This window comes from Canis aureus, chromosome 20, assembly GCF_053574225.1.
Source record: "Canis aureus isolate CA01 chromosome 20, VMU_Caureus_v.1.0, whole genome shotgun sequence".
Lineage (NCBI taxonomy): Eukaryota > Metazoa > Chordata > Mammalia > Carnivora > Canidae > Canis > Canis aureus.
In genome coordinates this window covers 58246833-58269261 of record NC_135630.1, presented here as the reverse complement: position 1 = coordinate 58269261, position 22429 = coordinate 58246833, and the positions used below count along the sequence as shown (strand labels likewise).

General features: G+C 44.1%; 1 long non-coding RNA gene across 1 annotated transcript in view; it reads right to left on the bottom strand.

Moving 5' to 3' along the window:
• Positions 1-5950: 5950 nt before the first annotated feature.
• Positions 5951-22429, bottom strand: part of LOC144291850 (uncharacterized) — a 44266-nt gene continuing 27787 nt past the window's right edge. The window contains exons 2-3 of the long non-coding RNA XR_013359423.1: positions 8928-9023; positions 5951-6852 (exon numbers count right to left, since the gene is read on the bottom strand). This is a non-coding gene — a long non-coding RNA (uncharacterized LOC144291850). The remainder of the gene's footprint in view (positions 6853-8927; positions 9024-22429) is intronic.

Here is a 22429-nt window from a genome sequence, read left to right as displayed (position 1 = left end):
CCCTGGGCCAAAGGCAGGCGCCAAACCGCTGCGCCACCCAGGGATCCCTGATTCTTTTTTTAAAAAGAAGATTTTATTTATTTATCTGAGAGAGCGTGAGAGCACGGGTGGGGAAGGGGACAGAGCAGAAGGAGAAGCAGACTCCCCGCCGAGCAGGGAACCCGACATGGGGCTCAATCCTAGGACCCTGGGATCATGCCCTGAGCCGAAGGCAGACGCTTGACTGCCTGAGCCACCCAGGTGCCCCCACGGTCAAACTGATTCTAGCTGACGGACACCGGAGGCCATACAGGCCCAGTGATGCCAAATACTTAACATTTTCAAGAGAAACCACAAATTGATTTGTATGGGACACCTTCTCTGTCTTTTTTTTTTTTTATTATTATTTTTAACTTTGCCACTTAATTAACATTCAAAATGCTGGGCAGTCCGCAGGGGCCAAGCACATGCCCAGGTGATTTGTCCCCCTCGGTAAGCCCAACGCCAGCTGTGACAGAAACCGGCTTCCACGGTTCTCTCCTTCCCTGAATCAAGAATCAATGTTTGGGAATCAGCACCCTCCATCTAGAGGGTCTGAAGGGAAGTAGGAACGATTTCAATAGAGTTTTCATTCCAGCGAGAAGGAAAAAGAAAAAATCTGGAAAGCCCTAGAGTTGGATATTCTGGAAACACTGAATCGAGGTTAGCGGGATCTGAGTCCTCACTCAGCGTCTCTGAGGGGGGAGACGGCTGTGGTGGACGTGGGGGAGTTCGCTCGTGTCCGCAGACCGGGGAGGGTGCGTTGGCTTTGTCGCAGCGCGGCCCTCCACAGGTGGGACTAGTTGAGGGACTGGGCGCTGCTTCCCGCATCTGGAGAGGCGCCAGGCCAGGGGGAGGCGTCTAAGGTGGCCCTGACACCTTCCAGCTTTAAGCTGTGGCCTTAGGATTGTGACTGTATGTTTTGTGGCTTTGATGATGAAAATGCCAGCTAATGACTAGAGCGTTGTTAGTATTTTATTCTAGAATTTGATTGACACATTCATAAACATTATTTATTAGTCCATGTGACGTGCATGACTGGTGTGTTGGTTACATTTGTGGGAAAAAAATGCATTGTGGGCCTTTTAAGCCCCGGGAATCCCAATAAATGAGAGAGCGGGAATTCGTTTCGGCTTGTTTGATGTCTGTAATTAGAGGTCGTTATAGGAGTCCCTGTTCTCCTAAGGGTTGTCACCGCCGTGGTTCTGTGGCCCCATATGGAGGCGGCTGTGATCTGCGCAAGGCCAGTCACATGGGTGCCTACGCGACAGCGGCACCGGGGGTCTGTATGCTGAGGTGGTGGCATCTGCGTGTGGTGTTCGTTCCTAAGCGGGTCCCTCCACGACCTCTGACCCGCGCAGGCACCACTCACCGAAGTTCAGAGGGTCCCTCTGAAGGCAATTTTTCTGAGGGTTCATGAGCATTTTACACTCCGTGTTGTTTCGACGCACACCGAGTTTTTGAACACCTTATTTATTTATGACCAACATGAATTCAAAGCAAGTAGGCGGTTTCTCTTATACGAGAGCAAAGCAGAAAATCAAGACCGCGCCGCCGTCATCGGATCTTAACCTCCATCAGCGTGGCCACGAGGTTGGCCTGAAAGACACTCCCTTTCTGCCGGTTTTTACAATAGTCCGTGTTTAAGTAGCGTAGGCACGGTGGTTGCTTTCAAGTTCCTTCTGAAGTCATTATTTGGATTTTTTTTTTTTAAGTAAGGGTTTTCTCCTGCTTGGAGAAGGCGAGCACACATCCTCCGCTGACGTGCTTCAGCCTCTGTGCAGGCCTGGTTCTCCGGGTGCATGTAGTCAAGGCACCAGCTTTTCCCTCTGGCATCCCTAGAGCCAACCCAGAGGCCGGGTGACCATGATCCTGCCATCGTGCTGCTCCACAGCCTGGTTCAACTCCTGCAAGCCAGACCTGCACCCTTCCTTATTTTTCGGGTCCAGAGTGTAGGACAGCGTTCTCTTGGCAGGTTGGAGGGCATGTCGGGAGGCAGCACAAGGCTTTGGTGCAGAGCTAAGCAAGCCTCGGCTCCCTTATTCTGGTTTTAAACCGTGTGTGCCCTCCACAGCGCCCCGGGGACACAGACCCCTAGCGAAGTGAAGCTGAGTAGCTACCAAATCCCATAGGGAGGAGGGAGGCCCTTTCTTGGGGTACCTCATAAACCAGGGAGTAGTTGCATGAACCAAGAAGCAGGTAAAAAGGGGACACTTGACGAGGCCTGGTAGTTACCACGACCTGGCTTGCAAGCGGAGAACTCGAAGCATCCCGGTGTTAGCAGAACAAGTGCTAAGCACCTCTTTTCCTTGCTATTGCCTAGATGATTAACGGAAGATATTATTTTTTTTGAAGATATTATTTTTGAGAAAATAAGCTCAAAACTTTCTTTAATGAATACCGTTCACAAAGATTTAGGATTGTAATAAAATAATAAAACAATAAGATAAAATATTTTCAATAAACTAAAAAAATTTTTTTTTGAGATTTCATTTTTAACCCAATCGGAAAATTTTCAGGAAAAAAAAAATGGCATTTCTCAATTGTGGTCTCTGCAGAACGTCCAGTTAAGTGACAACAGGGACTAGTTTATTAGGAAAGGAGTGAGGAAGTCCAGTCCAGCTGAAATAATCTCAGTCTGCTCCTCTCACCTTTGGGAAGAGAGCCAAGCTCTTTGCTTCGTAGCGTCGAAGTCTCTGGCAGCAAATTGGCCAATTTGGTTTGTTTCCTTTGTCTCGTCTCTGGACCCTCCACGTTTTTCACACGGGCAGGGAAAGAGGAAGCTCAGTTCCTCTGGACACCGGGGGCACCAGGGCTCAGCCCCCCGCCCCCCGCCCCGAGCAGGGAGGCCCAGCTCAAAGCCTCTACCTTTGCAGGTGATAATAAATGTCTGGGTCCCAGGAGGGGGACTGCACTTCGAGCGAGGAGTGTGGGGAGTCGCTGTGGGCAGGCCGGGGACCTCAGGCCCGGGCACGTCAGAATCATGGCCGTAGAAGTTTCGATGCCAGGCTGCTCTTCCAAGACATTGTCCGAACGCCTGGCTGCTGAAGTGAATGGTGGCCCAGAAGATTCCAGAAAGCTCACGGGAACGGCATCTGGGCCGCGGCTGCTGCTTCTGTTTCCTCTTTCAAAGCCCTGATAAGGGAGAGGAGGCGAGCAGATGACCTTTGACCCCCAGACAGGTGTCAGTTTTGTTCTGGTTTTCCGCCCGCCGTCTCGGGCCTTCCCCAGCATTCTCTCATATTCTTGCAGCAAATATTTTCAAGCATCTGACATCCCGGGGCTGCGGGCCTGAGGCCGAGTGAGGCTGACGCTAGCGTGGCTCCCGCACCGGAGCACTGGGGGGCCCGGGCCCCAGACCGCGGGGCTCCCGAGTTCCCACTGCTCAGAGCAGCAAGGGCAACACCGCAGCCCGGTGTCCAGCGGGGCCTAGTCGTCCACGAAACCAGAGGAGTGACGGGAACCTCCGTGGGGGGCTGCGGAGGGCGACCATCCCGGAATCCCCAGGATAGTCATTACTTCCTCTCCTCCTCCCCCTCGCGTTCTGTGGGGCGCTCGTCTCCCGTGGACTCTGAGCCCCGGCCCCCCAGGCGGTGCTTTGACACCTTGGACCCACCTGCGTTACGATACTTCTCTCCAGAACAGTCCTCAGCACGGGGAGACGTGCGGAGGCCAGGATGGCATTCAACCCCCTGCAAGAGTGACAGCCACCAACCTTAGGGGCCCCGAAAGAGAGGGCAGGTGGGTCAGGGCCCTGCTGGGGCTTGTGAGGCCGGGAGGCCCCACCTCCCCCCTGTTCCTCAGTGATAACCCTCCAACGACCAAGGGGGAGTTTGATGGGAAATCGGTGTGTCAGGGTGTCCCCCGCAGGACAGGCGCCAGACAGCTGGCTGTTCGGGCACCGGGCCTCTGCTTGTCCACTGTAACCCTCTGGCGCCATCCTCCACTGCGCCATCCTTGGGACTGCGCTCGGGCCACATTTCCTCAGTGAAAACATCCCCTCTAAGGCTGCCACGCTCTGACCTTTGCCACCCCGCAGCTGCCTCGCCAAAGAGGCTCCCTGTTCACCCCGCATCCGCCTCTCCTACGTTCAGTATTTAACCCCCAGGGCTCAGTGTAGACATTGTAGGAACGGCCTTACAGGCTCTCAAGATATGAGGTCAGCCAACAGGGCTTGTCCCTCGTCCTTTCTTTTTTTCTGCTGTGGTAGATACACGGTAGACGGCCAAGACACGGGCTGAGTCTCATTTGCACCCTCCTCATTAATTTAGGAGGAAAGAGGAGGGAATCTGGTCCCTGCCAGTTTTAACTAAACTCCCGCGTCCATTCAACAATACCGGCAAGCTCTTCTGCAAGCGAGGAACTAGTCATCAGAGAGCATCTACTTAAAGACTCCGTGTGATCATGCGTGGTTGATTATAGTTGGCTTAGAAATATCCACTAGTCTTCAGGGGTGTGTGTGTGTGTGTGTCTGTGTACGTGTGTGTCTCTTATCATTACTGCTGTCAAAGAATTTATCGGGGCAAAGTATTACAATTCTTATTTTCCTTTGAAGGGTAGATCAATACATCCATCCTTTTCCTTTCATTCGTATTTAAATCTTGTTTGTAGCATTTGAATATGAAAATCCTGTCACCCTTGAACTAATAGAAAGAGCTTTCCGCGGCTTTGACTTCCTCCCACGGATGGCTAGGACATCACAACACAGGAACCCTGTCGTGACCTTTAATGTTTCTCTTTAATAAGGTGGGAGGAATTTCAGAGAATAGATATACCAAATAACTCCCACCGAGAACTCTGAACTCATGAGTTTCACAGTCTTTCAAGTTAGGAGACTCTATTTTGTTGAATACAAAATAATCTTATATTTATTTGTTACGAGAAAAAAAAAAAAAAAAAAAAAAAGGAAGAGGGCCCGGGTAAGAAATGTGACTGGGGGATTTAATCTGCAGTTTACAGCTGAGAGAAGCAAACTTTAATGGGGGTTTCGTGTTCCAATTGTCTCCCCCACTACTTCAAAATGTTTGCAGTCACACAGGGTTAAGATAATGGCCATCAGGCCATTCCATTCTTCACAACTCTGGTCACAGATAAATGAAAATACGCTTCCCTGCTGTGCAAACATCCTTTTTATTAATACTGGGTGAACAAGAATGTAAGCACACTTGGCTGCAGAGAAAACGAACAGAATTGGAAATGCAGACTATTAAAGCTCAGAGTCGAAGATCAGGCTTTCAAAGTACAAGTGAGTAAAAAGAAAAAAAATATTACAGAACAAACAGCAGAGCTGCAATGAACAAGTATGGCCTGAAGTGCGACACCAGTGTGTCCCCCTGGCGTGCCCAAGGGGCCAGGGCGCGTTTTGTCATGTGGGCAAGAGTTAGGTGGCTTCAACAGCGAGACCCGCTCTCGCTCTCACCGTCTCCAAGTCTTGAATTTGAGCTCACGCTGTTCACCTGACTCAGAGCCGTCGCTGCTTATGCACACTTGGGAATGATCCTCCCCCCAGTGTCTCGTGACGCATATTACACTTTCATTTATTGTCCCTTAGCTCTTAAATTATTGTTTTACCTCATGTGTACATACGGCGCGTCTTCTCATTTAGAGTCTAAATGATTTGAGGCCAAGGACCGTGCCGCGCTCATGTCCGCACCTGCTATCCCGACGCACCGCCTGCAGCAGGCCGCAGCACCGCCCCACGCGAGCCCCCAGGGCACCCTCCACTCATGCTGGTGGCCCGGCCTGGAGCTGCGCGGGCGGCCGTGGGTGGGCGCACAGGGAGCCCCTGGCGATTTGATGCAATCCAGGGAAGCCCTGGTGCACTGCAACCATTCTTGCCTTTGCTTCAGTGGCCTGAGGAAGGGAAAATCCCTCAACCTTAGTTAGACGCAGTGCAATTGCTTTGAACAAATGCTCTTTGGATTTGATCTGATTTGATTAAAGGATTTTATTTATTCATGAGAGATACAGAGACACGGGCAAAGGGAGAAGCAGGCTCCATGCAGGACTCGATCCTAGGACCCCGGGGTCATGACCCCGGTGACGCTCAACCGCTGAGCCATCCCGGTGCCCCTGCTCTTTGGATTTTCAACTATGAAGAAGAGTCATACATGTTTCCACATCTGGGGGTGAAATGCATGCGTTCTTGAACCTACTAAAGACATGAATGTGCAGTGGCCAACCGGTCAAAGACATAAGAAGTCTAAGAGGATGGCTCAAATTTAGAAAAGTCTTTTTTCCACGAAGGGAGGTGTAGGTGACTAGCTTCCACGTCACCGGGCCGGCCTCCCCGACCTCAAGATCGGCCTGGAGAAATTAGATTTAATAGAGACTCCGTGGACCAAGTATGGTCTCTGGGCGGAGAGGGGAACACAGAGGTTTCCAAGTAGGAGGGTTCTGTCCATTTTTCATCCATACCAGACATTCTTTGGGGCTTCAGGAGTTTCAATTCATGAGCAGGAAATGAGATGCATCCTTTTATGGATCCATCACAATGTACAGCTTCTATTAAATACTATTAAGCACGTTCCCTTTGAACAGACCGCTGGTGTTCACGCTGGAAATACCCACCTGTAGCCACGGAGTCCAGCGATACCATCAACAGCCATTGGTGTTCTAGGAATAAAGCCGTGTGTTCAAAGGAGGCCTTATGATTAGGAGAGTGTGCTAATCAAGGCTGCACATCCAGGAAGCTGAGAGAGGCGGGGCCCATCCGGGGAGACGGGTCTTGACTCCTTTGATTTTTGAAAGCTAATAACGTTGGCTCGGTTTGACGTCCCAGGGCTGGAAAGAGACTGGCCCATTAGCGATGCTGATTGGCTCTGGGAGAGGTTTCTGAAAAGAAAGAACTATGTAAAAATAAATCGAATCCTTCAACAAAACCTGATTCTCATAGGTCAGCTCTGGGGCTTGGAACACGGAACCCACCCGGTCGTTCTCCAGGCCCGTTGATTCTGGTTTTCTTTGTCCCTTTCCCACTTTCTCTCTCATCTTTTTTTTTTTTTTTTTTTTTTAATTTTTTTCCTTTTGTAATACGCTTCTGTTAGAATAAGATTTTCATCTTCAAATGCTGCATTTGCAAGAAAACGTGGAATTTTCACCACACAAGGAGCTGATTTGCAGCCCGTGAACACACCCCAGTGCAGGACACGCGGTGAGCTGTGCTCACATTCCACTCACAGGAATGGAGACTTGCCCGAGCCCAGGTCTTTGCAGACCTTCGGGCGGTACAGGGCCAGGTGACAACAGAGAACGTGTCTCCAGGAGCCCTGGGATCTGCGAGGAGGGGACGGAGATGCTGGGACCTGAGCGACTCTGAAACATCCCTAATGAACCTTCTCGCTCTGCTGGCTCTGAGCCCCCTCCCGGGGCACCAGCACCGCGACTACAAAGCCATCGCGCTTGAAAGTGCGGCCACTCAGAGGAAGAAAGACAAAAGTCTGAGGCTGAAGGGAGATTCTGAATTAGTGATAAGCTGCTGCACGCCACATGCAGAGGCTTCTTTCAATTCTGGTGGAAAGTGTTTTATTAAACACACCATACTCCTTTGCAGTGTCCTTCATTAACTTTGGGTGTTTTTGTTGTTGTTGTTGGTTTTTTTGGTTTTGTTTTTTTTTGTTGTTGTTGTTGTTGTTTTGTTTTTTTGTTTTTTTGCTAATAGGGTTCCTGGAAATAGGCAGATGAGTTTTCTATTTACCCATCTGTTACGTAAACAGCTACTACAGCCTGGGAGGCAAACAGCAGGGTCATATTTGAAGAATCTTGTGATTTTTATATTGAATCCAGCAAACACTCATTGGGCCCATGCAGAGGCTGCAGAAGCTGCTTACAAAGGGCTTGAGCTGGAGGTAAGCTGGGGCCCGAGCCTATTAGGCCTGAGTGCAGTTGTATCTATTTTATCCTCGTTCTCTCTCTCTGTCTCTCTCTCTTTCTCACGCTTCCAATTTTATTTTGTTTCCTCTCTAGAGGTTCTTAGACAAAGAGAACATAATTAATTAATTGGATCAGTTCAGGATGAGAATGCATAAATTGACAATTTAGATTCATGTAACAAACCACCACCACCACCACCACCACCACCCTCGACTCAATCACCATCACAACAATCTGACATTTCACTGGTTTTCCCTCTTTTGATAGTTGTGTCCAGGGTACTTGGGAACAGCCTTTTTCAAATGTAAATTTTCAACATCAGGAATGATTGATTTGGACCAACCTTGGTGGGGCGACCCATTCATGTAGTCGGGCGGGCGCTAGCACACAATGAGCCCCTCTGTGCAGGGGACAGCCCTAGAACTGGGGGCCGGGGGAGAGTTACCCACTGGAGATAATACACAGTAGCCAGTGTTCCTGCCCTTAGAGTTCAAGTGCCTGATGGTGGAGAATCACAGGCACGATACTTTATTATTCTTACAGCAAGTACACACATGTGTACACACACACACACATACACACAGTTTCTATCTAGAAAAATAGATTGTTCTTGACAATTGAGTACCCTGTCTAATAAAAGTTGGCCAATTCTAAGTGAATTAAATATTCTGGAGCTTCAGTATCTAATATTACAGTATTAATAGACCATTTCATCTCTCTCTCTCTCTCTCTCTGGTGATTCTGAGGTCTCTGGAAAACTTTGTGGCATTTATTGGCTGTGGGACCTGGGGTATGGTCTCATCCATAAAATAGGGATAATCATAGTATCTGCTTCATATGTATATTGCAGGCATTAAGCAGGATCATATAAAGACCGAGCGTGGTATTTGGTGCCATGTACGCAGTCAAGACATGTTGATGAATATAATCTTGTAAAATCGGTCATTAATAAAGAATTGGATTGTCAGAAGTAAAATGACATTAGCTTTTTGTTTGCTTTTAAAGACCTTTTGGCTTTGGAATCATTCGATACTTACCAAAAAGTTGCAAGGTGTTTACGGTGCTTCCGTACATCCTCTCCCCAGGCTCCCGTACGGTTGGCCTCTGGCATCACTGCAGCAGGGCAGTCAAGACTAAGAAAGTGAAGTGGATCATTGTTATTGACTAAGCTCCAGGCTTTATTTAGCTTTTACCACAGACGCCCTTCTTCTGTACCCAGACTCTGTCCAGGGTCCCACCTCACATTCGGTTGTCCCTTCTCTTAAGTCTCTTCTGGTCTGCGACTTTCTCAGTGTTTCCTTCTTTTTCATGACTGACAGGTTGAATAATACTGGTCTTTTGAAGACCGTTCATTTTGTAGATGGTCCCCAACTTTGGCTTTATCTCAAGCTTTTTCTCATGATTAGACCAGGGTCTCAGGTTTTGGGAAGAAGAGCACAGTGGTGAAGCACCCTTGTCATCATGTCCTATCAGGAGGTGCGTGGTATCGGTATGATTCGGAGCTGGTGACGTTAACACCGATCACCTCCTTAATGTAGTGTCCTTCGGCTTCTCCATCATCAAGTTACTATTTTGTCCTTTCAGTACTAGGAAGCTAGTCCTGAAATCCAGCCCAAATTTAAGAGGAGGATTAAACTCCACCTTCTGGGGCTTGTGTTTTATTTTGTCTTTTTTTTTTTTTTAATTTTATTTATTTGAGAGAGAGAGAGAGCACGAGCAGAGGAGAGAGGCAGAGGGAGAAGCTCCTTGCTTAGCAGGGAGCCTGATATGGGGTTCGATCCCAGGACCCTGAAATCATGACCTGAGCCAAAGGCAGATGCTTAACCGACTGAGCAACTGGTTACCCCATTATTTTGCCTTTTGAAATTATCTTTGGAATTCTTTTCTAAGAAAGATTTGTCCTGGGATCCCTGGGTGGCGCAGCGGTTTGGCGCCTGCCTTTGGCCCAGGGCACAATCCTGGAGACCCGGGATCGAATCCCACGTCGGGCTCCCGGTGCATGGAGCCTGCTTCTCCCTCTGCCTGTGTCTCTGCCTCTCTCTCTCTCTCTGTGTGACTATCATAAATAAATAAAAATTTAAAAAAAGAATGATTTTTCCCTTTTCCCCCTTTAAGTATTTCTTTATTCAATGATTTATTCGTAGCAGTACGGGCTTCATTATTGTGTGGAAGTTGCTTCAGTTTGGCCATTGAGAATTCACACAGCACTTACCACAAACTCTAAGGATGTCTCTTGTGGCCTGGCTTCAGTAATTCTAGTAATTGAAACTGAACAGAAAGAAATTTTGAGCAAAATTCTATAAAGGAAAGTCCTAGCGAGGGCAGAGCCAGAAGGCTGCACAAACAGGTAGACATCATTAGGGGAGGGCATTTCATGGTGATGGTTAGGTACGTAACGAAGGTAATAAAAAGTGGGATATTTCATGTGGTGGAGAGTGGATTCTGCTTGGCTGCCTCTAATCACTTTGGGAAGTGGCTTTGTGTCAGCTGATTACAAGTTTGTGTTTTAGACTATACTGCTTTGGAGATGACATGTCTAAATGGATCAGAAATATGAACACAGTATATAATGTAAATTTTGATTTTACTATCACTCATTGTAATATAGTGAGAATCAATAAAGTTTTGATCTTGGGGACAACAAAGACACTAAACTATAACTTAGAGTTCTACATGTGAACCACTAAGAATAGGGAGCTAACCAAATGTGGAGGATAGGTCTTGTAAATAATACCGATATTTTAGTTTTTATGAGCAAGAAAAGGGGAAGACATGTAGACAGTTGGATGTTCATTGGCTGTGAAAATTACATTAAATACTGCCAGGGGGTGGGGATCCCTAGTGGCTCAGCAGTTTAGTGCCACCTTCGGCCCAGGGCATAGTCCTGGAGTCCCGGGATTGAGTCCCACATCGGGCTCCTGGCATGGAGCCTGCTTCTCCCTCTGCCCATGTCTCTGCCTCTTTCTCTCTCTCTCTCTCTCTGTGTGTCTCTCATGAATAAATAAATAAAATCTTAAAAAAAATAAAAATAATAAATCAATACTACCGGGGGAGATGAAAGCCAGTTATCAGAATCGGCCTAATTTCCATATTGTAAACCATGACGTGATGGTGAATTTCCTAGTACCAGATCACAAAATTTGAGAATTAATCCATATAGAATACATACTTCCCGCCTTCATCTCACATGTCCCTTGCTGTTTTTGAAAGTCTTAATGTAGCCATGATTTTATTTATTTATTATTGAAGTATAATTGACCTGCAATGTTATACCAGTTCCAGTTCCACGTAGTGGTTGGATAATCCCATACACTCATCAGTGCTCACCACAGTCAGTGCTGGTACCGAGCTACAGTGTCACAAGATCATTGACTATGTTCCCTGTTCTGCAGCCATGTTTTCAATACCACTGGGAAGGTTCTTAAAATGTTAATGCTTGTAAAAGTGACTCAACAAGGGAGGCATTTAAGAACATGTGTACACTATTTCTGTGCTGTGTTAAGGTACTAAGGACATTCTTGCCTCAATTTTACCCGTGCTATGGCTCTACTTGGGTAGTGCTCTCTCATTCTGTCTCTCTCTTTCCCTCTCTCTCTCATTACCTGGTCCTTCTCATCATTCAGGACACAACTCAATCTTCACTTTTCTCTCCTTTCTCATAAAATGTTGCCTGGGCTCACTTTTAAATAGATTACCCTTCTGATTCCTTCTTAAGACAATTTTATTCTTGACCTTGGTGGCATTTCTCACAATTTTGTTAGATTATTAGACCGTAATCAATTCGGGTCAAGAATCTTGTCTAGTATTCATCACTGTATACAAAACACCTAACATGGAAACTGGCACCATATATTTATTGATAAATAAATGTGTGAATGAGATGGCACTAAAGTAAAGAATGCTTTTTGGTGCAATAAGATTATCTTTTCCTGATTTGAGGCTTTAAAACAGAACTGACATTCTTTGTTGGAGGAAATGCCAATAATCTTTAAATTGTTTTTATACTGATAAAGCTACTTGTATAATTTCTATAAAGTGCTTGAGTAATTGTCTATTTTTTTAAGATTTTATTTATTTACTTGAGAGGGAGAAAGACCAAGTGAGACGGAAAGAGAATTTAAGGCAGACTCTCCACACTGAGCACAGAGCCTGACATGGGGCTCAATTCCATGACCCTGCAATCATGACCTGAGCTGAAACCAAGATCCAGATGCTTAACTGACTGAGCCACTCAGGCAAACCAGAATTCTCTATATATAGATTCAATCTGCCCCCAAATTTCTGTGAAAAGATCCCTCATTTCTCAAGAGAGGAAACCAAATGAGATCTCAAGAGGTTAAATAAATTAGCAGAACAACAAAATACTTGGGCGAGTCGTGAGGAAGTGGGCTCTGCCTTCTGGTTAAAATTTTAGCTGGCCTACAAAGGTCAGCTGGCATCTGGCTGACATGACTTGATAATGATGAGTCATCATGGTATCACCTCGTGATATGTAGGCCTGTGATTTATTTTATCTCATCTGTGGTTTTAGTTTTGTCCCTAAATTCAGAGACACACTGCACAAGTTCATGTTAATGTCCATTAGAAACAAGCATTTGCCTTGGGGTGCCTGGGTGGCTCAGTCAGTTGAGTGTCTGACTCTTGGTTTCAGCTCAGGTTCTGATCTCAGGGTCATGGGATTGAGCCCTGCATCAGGCTCTGTGGTCAGCGGGGAGTCTGCTTGAGGATTCTCTCTCTCCCTCTCCCCTTGCCCCCCTCCCCTGTGTACAAGCTCTCTCTCTCTCTCTCTCTCTCAAATAAATGGATAAATCTTAAAACACAAAACAACACAAAAGGCACAGAAAAACTTCCCCAAATTACTTTCTATCATCCTTCCTTCTATGGTCCCAGAGCATGTCATAATTACTGCCATTAGAGATTAGTTTACTGTATTATAGCTCATGTTTGCATACATAATGGGTTTCACAAACTTATTTTTATAAGACACAGGATTTTTTTTTTCCTTTCCTTTAAATTTACCTGAGCTCCTCTCACCGAGACCATGTAAAGTTCTATCTCACTCTTTGGTGGGAAATCCTCCTTGTCCATTATTGTGCAGAGGTCCCACTGTCTGACATCTCTCAGAGGATGTAAAATAGGTGCTCTGGGCACTAGTTAGTCTCATCCTGTCTATGTCTCAGGCCACCTGACTGCTGCAGGGAGTAAAGCTCTATAATTCCCATGCTGTGGGGAAGCTGGGAGCTTCACATGACTGCAGCATCCAACCATTCACTCTGGGAGCACCATCTCCCTGGCATGCTGCCAAAGAGGAGATAGATCCCTAACCCCTCCTTGGAGCCTCTGCCCTCATGCACACACACTTCCCAGCTGCAGAAGACTTGCTTCCTCTTTTCTCTTTTTTTCTCAGAAGAACACCCCCTCTCAATTCCCCCTCTGGGATGCATACAACATCCCTTCGACGAGTTTAGGCATTTACAAAAGGCAACAAGAAACATTGACTTCTGCTTCCTCTGTGTTCTGGCCTAGAAAAATCCCCAAAGCAATGAAGTAATAAGGAATTAGTAAGCTGTATCAAAGAGGGGACATAAGAATCTCAGGAGAACAAACACACGCTATGGTACTTTTAACACGCCATCTTACTCTGGATATCTTTTCCCCATTAGAATGTGAGCATCTTGATGGTACAAAATATGTCTTCTCTGTTTTGATATTATAGCATCCAGCATAGTCTCTGACATAGTAGATCTTTATATGTTGTGCAAGGAAGGAAAGAAGGAAAGGATAGAGGGAGGGATGAAGGAAGAGAGGGAAGGGGAGAAAAAGGAAGGAGAGAAAAGGAGAGGGGTATAATTTTACATTTCAATGTGGCAAGCATGCATTGGACAAAGTATACTGAGTAAGTCGCTGCATATTCTTGGTCACATTAAAATGCATTAGCTCCTCAGGGCATCAAAAATTAGAAGATGAGACAAGCGTGTAAATATATACAAGTATATATATGCTGCATAATATATGCTGAGCCCCAGCAGATGTTGAGACGTACTCTCCAAGATACCAGATATCTGCCCTATGCACGGCCTCAGGGCATCAAAAATTAGAAGATGAGACAAGCGTGTAAATATATACAAGTATATATATGCTGCATAAATATATGCTGAGACCCAGCAGACGTTGAGACGTACTCTCCAAGATACCAGATACCAGCCTCACCGAGAGACTGTGCTGAGGCACACGTTCTTTGACCAATGTGACTGCCAACCTCCAGTCCCAGATAACTGCATTGATGGGGGCACCTGACCCCAAGGGGTTCAGCCAGCAAACTAAGATGTAGCCTTTGTGAAAAGATGAGCTGAGCCAATCAGATTCTCTCGTAGGAGCGAAGCTGCAGCAGCAGGAGCCAAGGATGATAGGTCATTACAGGAAGAGTCTGGGCAGTTCTCCAGGCTCGGGTAGAAATTGAGGTCAGGAGGAGCAGAAATTAATAAGAGGTAGAGGCTCTGTTATAGACAAAAAATTGAGTACATAAAGAATGAGGAAGCATTTCTATAGAGAATGGAAAGAAAAGCAGACATGCGGCTAGATGCCGGGAGTTTGTGAGAGCAACCTGGGGAGAAAGAGATGGAAAATGTGGCTCGGGATAATTGGTTGGTTCCTCTTGTCGTTTTTCAGTTCCAAAATATGTGTGCCCTCATTATCATCTCTCTTTTTTATGAAGGTAATGTGTGTGAGATGTTCTCTTCCTCAAAATGCAGATTCGAACTAAAACGCAAGTGATAAAGAGCAAATGGAACCAGTCAAGAAGCTTCCAGTCCCTCACCAGAAACAATGGCTGCAATCATCCTTACCAGGGGTCCTCAGCTCTGGCAACCTTAAAATGGACTTTACAATACACTGAGGTCTGGAAATTCTGCTGAGTTTAAAATGGGCAGACCTAAGGTGAGGTCCATTTAATTTAAATTCAATTAATTAACATATAGTGTATTATTAGTTTCAGAAGTAGAGTTTAGTGATTCATCAATCTTATATATCACCCAGTGGTCATCACATCATGTGCCCTCCTTAATGTCCATCACTCAGTTACCCCGACCCCCACACCCCTCTCCTTCAGCAACCCTCAATTTGTTTCCTATGATTAAAGAGTCTCTTTTGGTTTATCTCCCTCTGATTTTGTCTTGTTTTATTTTTCTCTCCCTTCCCCTATGGTCCTGTTCTGTTTCTTAAATTCCACATATGACTGAGATCTGATTGTCTTTCTCTGATTGACTAATTCCACTTAGCATAATACCCTCTAATTCCATCCATGTCATTTCAAATGGCAAGATTTCATTTTCTCTTGTGGTACTCCATTGTATATATATATATATATAAACACCACATCTTCTTTTTCCTTTTTTTTTTTTTTTTTTAAGATTTTATCTATTCATTCATGAGAGACACACAGAGAGAGGCAGAGACACAGGCAGAGGGAGAAGCAGGCTCCCCACAGACAGCCTGGCAGCAGGACTCGATCGGGGAACTCCAGGATCATGCCCCGAGACAAAGGCAGACGCCCAACCACTGAGCCACCCAGGCATCCATCCCCACGTCTTCTTTACCCATTCATCTATTGATGGGCACCTTGGCTCTTTCCATAGTTTGGCTACTGTGGACATGGCTGCTATAAACATTGGGGTGCTGGTGCCCCTTTGGATCACTACATTTGTGTCTTTGGGGGGTAAATACCCGGTATTGCAGTTGCTAGGTCATAGGGTAGTTCTATTTACAACTTTTTGAGGAACCCGCATACGTGGCAGCACCAGCTTCCGTTCCCACCAAGAGTTTAAGAGGGTTCCCCTTTCTCTGCATCATTACCAACATCTGTTGTTTCCTGACTTGTTAATCTTAGCCATTCTGACCCATATGAGGAGGTAAGTCATTGTGGTTTTTATTTGTATATCCCTGATGCTGAATGATGTGGAGCATCTTGTCATGTCATGTGTCTGTTGGCCATTTGCAGGTCTTCTTCGGCGAAATGTCTTTTCATGTCTTCTGCCTGTTTCTTGACTGGATTATTTGGTTATTTGTTGAGTTTCATAAATTCTTTATAGATTTTGGATACTAGCCCTTTCCAGATACCTACTTTTTTACAACATCATGGGGGATGCCTCCGCCTTGCTGGAGATGAGAAGACCACAGTAACTACACCTTTGTGTTTGAAGGCAGCCTTGAGCATCGTTAACCTTTACAAAAGGTCAATTTTTAAAAATTTTCTGTGCTTGAAAAACTTACAGTCCCTGACTCTTTCTTCCAAGTTAAAAGATGTATCATGATGTGCATTGCTCTGGTGTTCATCACATGATTAGGTATCAGTGGAACCCCAACTTGTGAACCACTGCTATTTCTAACCCATCTGCTGTATTCGGTATCCCCTTCCGTCTTCCTCCTTTCTTTTTAATTCATTGAGTGCCTACTATACTCCAGTAATCAAACTTGCAGCCTAGTGGTATCTGGTGACATAGCTGATTTCAAGATGCCTTGGTTTGCTCACATGGTCTTTGATTTCTAGTTTTCTCTAAATCTCATTCCCTAAACTGCTGCTCTCTGACTTCAGCAATGCTCCGGTGACATATACAAAATGTTTTCCACTCTGAGATACTTCCCATATGCTTCTGTCACCAAAATATTTACCTAGAGTCATTGTCATTGAATAACAAAGGACAATAACATGCATTATCTGTTGTACCCAGTCCAAAAAGAAGGCATAGGTTAAAAATACCATACTTAGATGATAGGATATCTCTGGAAACAAGTAATAGTCATATCGAATCCTGATTCAATTTGGTAAATATTATCTGACTACTGGGAAATCATAAGACATATTGTAGCAACAGAGCAGCATGTCTCCTACAATAACCTTTTTATTTATTTAATCCAGCTCATTAATAAAGATCTTCTTTTCATTTTCTCGATGTACGAATACTCCAAAAACCACAGGCTCACATTTTGACAGCTAATTTTACAGGATATAATTTTCCTGCTTAACCCAAGAGGAAAAAGAGACGGATGATTGAGATTAATCATTTGTAAAATTATAATTCTGTCACAGATAATAATTTGCAAGATCTTTCCCTTTTCTGAAATCCCCAGAATGCACCATAAATTGTCACACTTTGTAAGAGAACGTGTAACACATTAGGGGACTCCTAATAAAGCAAATCTGCTAGAAAAACAAACCAATTGCCTTATAATTGGCATGTTTCCCACGTGACTATCCCCCTGTGAAGGAACATTGTGCCTTGGGTGAAGAAGGGTTTACAAATTATTATTCAAGAGGTGGTTATACCTATCTCTTATTACCCTTTGAGCTGTAATATAGGGTGTTTCTTTACCTCCTGTGAGCCTGTGAGAACATACAACTGTGTGCCCAGGAGGTGAATTGATCTCGTGTGGAAAAGTGAGCAAACTCAGAAACCTTTTAATTATTTTCAATAAAAATACTATCAAAATGAACCTATAAAAATATTGACTTTCTGAAAATGGCTACATGTGTGCAGGATGGACTGAGTTTCCTGTTTTACTGGCAGACCTCTGTGTAAACTTTGCTTTATTTTTTAAATCCATTTTATAGACATTTACTACTATTCCAACAACAAAGGTAAAAAAAACTTCAAGGACTTTATGTGAGGTTGTCAGACAATGCCTAGACTGTGTAAGACTGAATGGAAGGTGGGGCATGGATTTCTGTGGTTTCTTGGCCCACATTTAGCTAGATTGATTGGGGCAGAAGCTAATGAGATCGGGGTCATGGGTTCAATGCCTGTGTGGGCCAACTAGCTTTTCTCCGTTCACATCTGCAGACTACACTCAAATCCCATCAGCCCCAGGAATACATGCTGAGGGGTAGATACAGGCTAGAGAGGGTTTAAATGGGTCAAGACACTCCCATCCCTGATTCTCGTTAAAAAATAGCACCCAAAAGTCTGCTCTCCCCAAGAGTCGTCCACTCTTGTCAATCTCACAGCCTCCACTTTGGTTTGAGCTATTATCTCCTGCCAAGACTACTGAGTAGTTCCTGACCCCTCTCCCTGCTATATACATCCTTTGTCTCCTTCAGATTATTCTCAATAAAGCAGCAGAGCGATCCTGTCAAAATGAAAGTCACAATATGTCACTTTTATGCTCAAAACTCTCTTATAGCTTCCCATCCAACTCCAAGTTAGAGCCAAGAAGACCCTAGAAAATTTGTACTTGTCTCCTCCCTCATCTTTCCTCAACCCAGTGGGAGCCCTCTCCTCCCACTCTTGAAACACCTGGCATTCACTCCACAATAAGCTTAGTCTTTCACAACGTATAGGGCAATGTTTGTTTTCTGAGGCAGCACCTGGAAAAAGGAGGGGCAAAGGGCTGGCTTCCTTCTTAAAAATTGGAAGAAGGAGAAACAGAGAAGAAAACATAAATAGACCCCATTTGCTTTGTTTCTTTGACGGCAGTAAAAGCAAAACACAAATGAACATCTCAGATACCTCGGTAAATACAAATTGTCCCACTACACATAAAAAGTAATCTCCTGATTGCCACAAAGAAAGGAAGCAATTTCCTAACTTTTTTTATAAGGACCTAGTCCCAGGGAGACACTGGTGTAGGGTATAGCACCATTTAACGAAGGAGGTTTGCTTGGATCCTCAATGTTCAGTTTTCTCAGAATGTACAGAATTAGGATTCCCCAGAATTTCTGCAGAGAATCATACAAATCATGCCTGAGTATATATTGACAAAATTAATGAAGGAATTTTGTAACTAGTTTTATTTTACTTTTTAAGGATTTTATTTATTTATTAGAGGGAGAGAGAGAACACAAGTAGTAGCAAGAGGCTGAGGAAGAGGGAGAAGCAGACTCCCCTCTGAGCAAGAAGCCCAACTGGGGACTCCACCCCAGAACCCTGAGATCATGACCTGAGCTGTAGGCCGGTGCTTAACTTACTGAGCCACCCTGGTGCGCCCACATAATTAGTTTTAGTAGTTGATTCTCGAATTAAAAAAATAATAATTATTTACATGTACAGCTCATACAATATCTCATTCGAGCATATGGTACACATAAGGCATTTCATGCACTTAAAAACAACATAAGGGGCTTCTCTCATAAGGAAGGCAGTGTTCCGGGTGCTGGCGACAGATTAATGAACAAGTAGAGAATAGCGTTGTCTTCATGAGGCTTAGACTCTAGTAGTGGAGACTATAAAAGACATAATAAATCAGTACTTTATGTACTGCATCACAAGTTGGCAACTACTATGGATGAAAGGAAACATGGATTCAAGAGGGAAAAATCAAGAATGTGGGGGCCAGGGTGACACCGGGGGCAGGGTATGTGGCCAAACGTCATACATGTTACAGTAGAGTAAGAACATTACGATCCCATTCGGTAGAGCCAAGAGGTAAGCGGCATCCTGAGGGAGAGCTGACCCTAAGCCAGGGGGGTAGGTCGGAAGTCTACCTTAAAAAATCCTATTAAAAAATCCTATTTATGTTCCCAATCATCCTTAGAGAATGAAATAGCATAATTTTGATCAGATGCCACATATAACACCTTCAGTCATACATAACACCTGCTTTAAAAGCTTGGTTCCTGGACGCCTGGAGGGCTCAGTGGTTGAGCGTCTGTCTTCAACTCCGGGCCTGATCCTGGGGCCCTGGGATTGGGTCCCACATCAGGCTCCCTGCGTGGAGCCTGCTTTTCCCTCTGCCTGTGTCTCTGCCTCTCTCTCTCTCTCTCTCTCTCATGAATAAATAAATAAATAAAAATTTAAAAATCCTTAAAAAAATAAAAATAAAAGCCTGATTCCATCTCAAGCACTCCGGGTCAGACCTAAAATCCACATGCTACAATTTTATCTTTGCCTACCCGAGATTTTTCTGCATGCCTCTCCCCAGCTATGCCTTCAGAAGAAGTAAGCCGTGATGCAGAGGCAGGTACTTAGATTCCATTGACACTTGCAGAATATCAGCTCATTCTCTCTGGTCATGTACTTTATATATATATATATAATATATATATATATTATATATATATATTTTTTTCTTAAAAGACAACCCAATAACGAGCAAATACAATGAATAAATATACGACAATATTTTATTAAGGTATGACATTTCAAGAAAGGTCTCTCTAGAATTTATTTACTTTGAACTTTTACATTTCCAGAAAGCATAGACTGCCAAGAGTATAGAATCCAATGGCATTTTAGTTGATTGGGATGAGCACAAATTCTAATTCTTTTGTAATAATATGATAAAAGATCCACCCAATATTGTCTACAATTCTGCTTAGAAATAGCTTCTAAAACAAGAATTCTCAGGAAGACTCTCTGGATTAATGATGCCTTTCCTTTCAGACTTACATTTAATAGACCACAGAGCTTCAGATATTTCTGTCTCTAACTGTCTCTAATCAATAGGCGTTTAATATGCTGAGTGTTAGTGATATGTTAATAACGACCAAGACATCTGTTTAAATTCCACCACAATGAAATAATATGTGCAAGAACTAGCCCAGGACCAGGAAGTGTTGGCCTCTTCCTTTTCTCCTAGCAGGCACACAGGGATGATATAGACAATGTTATGACTGCCCCTAGAAATTGTATATTCAAAACCTATTTCAAGTTAAAATAAGGCAGTGAAAGTGAAAAATAGACAAAATAACAGAGACCAGTACCTACTAGGATGCCTATATGTTCACTTTCTTCCTCAAAAATAAAGACAGTCGGGGATCCCTGGGTGGCGCAGCGGTTTGGCGCCTGCCTTTGGCCCAGGGCGCGATCCTGGAGACCCGGGATCGAGTCCCACGTCGGGCTCCCGGTGCATGGAGCCTGCTCCTGTCTCTGCCTCTCTCTCTCTCTGTGACTGTCATAAATAAATAAAAATTAAAAAAAAAAAAAAAAAAAAAAAGACAGTCAAAGCAAGTAAATTAGCCATGATTTAGTGTTGGTAAGTAAATGTGTGTTAAAATCCCAAGTAACATTTATTTTCCAATTAAGCCTAATCCCTTAGAAATGTATGATTTTTATTTTCATTTAAGTAAGAGGAAACGTCTTAAATGCTTGGTGTATGGCTCAGTTTCTAGGTCTTCTATGATAAGCAAAAATAATCTGAACTTATGCTTCAGATGACTATTTTTTCTTTTTTTTAAAGGTTTATTTATTTTTAAAGAGAGCAAGTGTGTGCAAGCTGGGGGAGGGCCAGGGGGTGAAAAGCAGGTGCCCTGCCGAGCAAGGAACCGATGCTGGGTTTGATCTCATGATCCTGAGATCATGACCTAAGCTGAAATCAAGAGTTGATCACTTAACCAACTGAGCCATACAGGTACCCCCAGATGGCTATTTTTCTGCAGAAATTTGCTTTTGGCCTTTGCTTTGTTGCATTTCCCCTATTAGAATGATATGAAATATTGCTGTATTTTTACAATCAGTGATCTTCGTTAACATCTGGATTTCTTGGACATCTGCTTAAGACCACCCTCCACTCTCTAGACCACCAGGCCACCTCCACCACAAACACTCACATAGCTGCTGGGAATTAACTGCTACACTGAGCTACAAACTCCCCCTGGGCTGGAGGTTCATGAGACAAGGGAATTGGATGGTGGGTCGAATGGACAAATTAATAACCTCTGCTCTTGCTATCTACTTCTTTTTTGTGGGAGTCTGACTCTCCTGAAGTCTGTTTTTAGACTGGCGAATGAGGCTAAGCCTACATAATCCAAACAACTGGTGGAAAACTGGGAAATTCAGTCCACCAGGTGTTTTACTTACACAATCTCTTATGACCAGTTCGGCTAATTGTTTTTATTATGTCTATTCTTTTTCTTTTGTAATAAGTGTATTTTTCCTGTTATGTAGAGTAATGTACATTCATTGAGAGAAGTATACACAGTACATTAAAGTACAGATATGAATTTTCTAAAAGCCCAGAATTTCTACACTATTATTTTGTATAATTCTTACGCATCTTTGAAAAAGTTCCTTATCTATCTGTATGTATGGGCCTGTGTGTGTTTAACATATACTCTCTACCTACTATTTTGCAACCTCTTTTTCTTACCCAAAAACTAATCATGATTATTTTCCTAGGTCACTAAATATTTTTTCCAGTTTAGTTTTTATTTTATTTTTGTGATTTACTTATTTATTGTAGACAGAGAGGGGGAGAAAGCAGTGGGGAGAGACAGAAAGAGGGAGAGAAAAAGACCCTCAAGCAGACTTCCTGTTGAGCAAGGAGCCCTATGCAGAGCATGATCCCAGGACCCTGAGATTATGACCTGAGCCAAAATCAAGAGTCAGATGCTCAAGCGATTGAGCCATCCAAGCACCCCTCCAGCATGGTCTTAAGTTATGAAATATCAGCATATATTTTTTAACCAGATACCATTTTTATACGAGTAGTGTTCCTCATTTTAAAAGTTATAAAAACATAAAATACTAATGAAAAATCCTGTATGTAAATTTTAGACATAGATTACATTATTAGTATGGATTATAATCTTAATGCATTTTTACTTAAA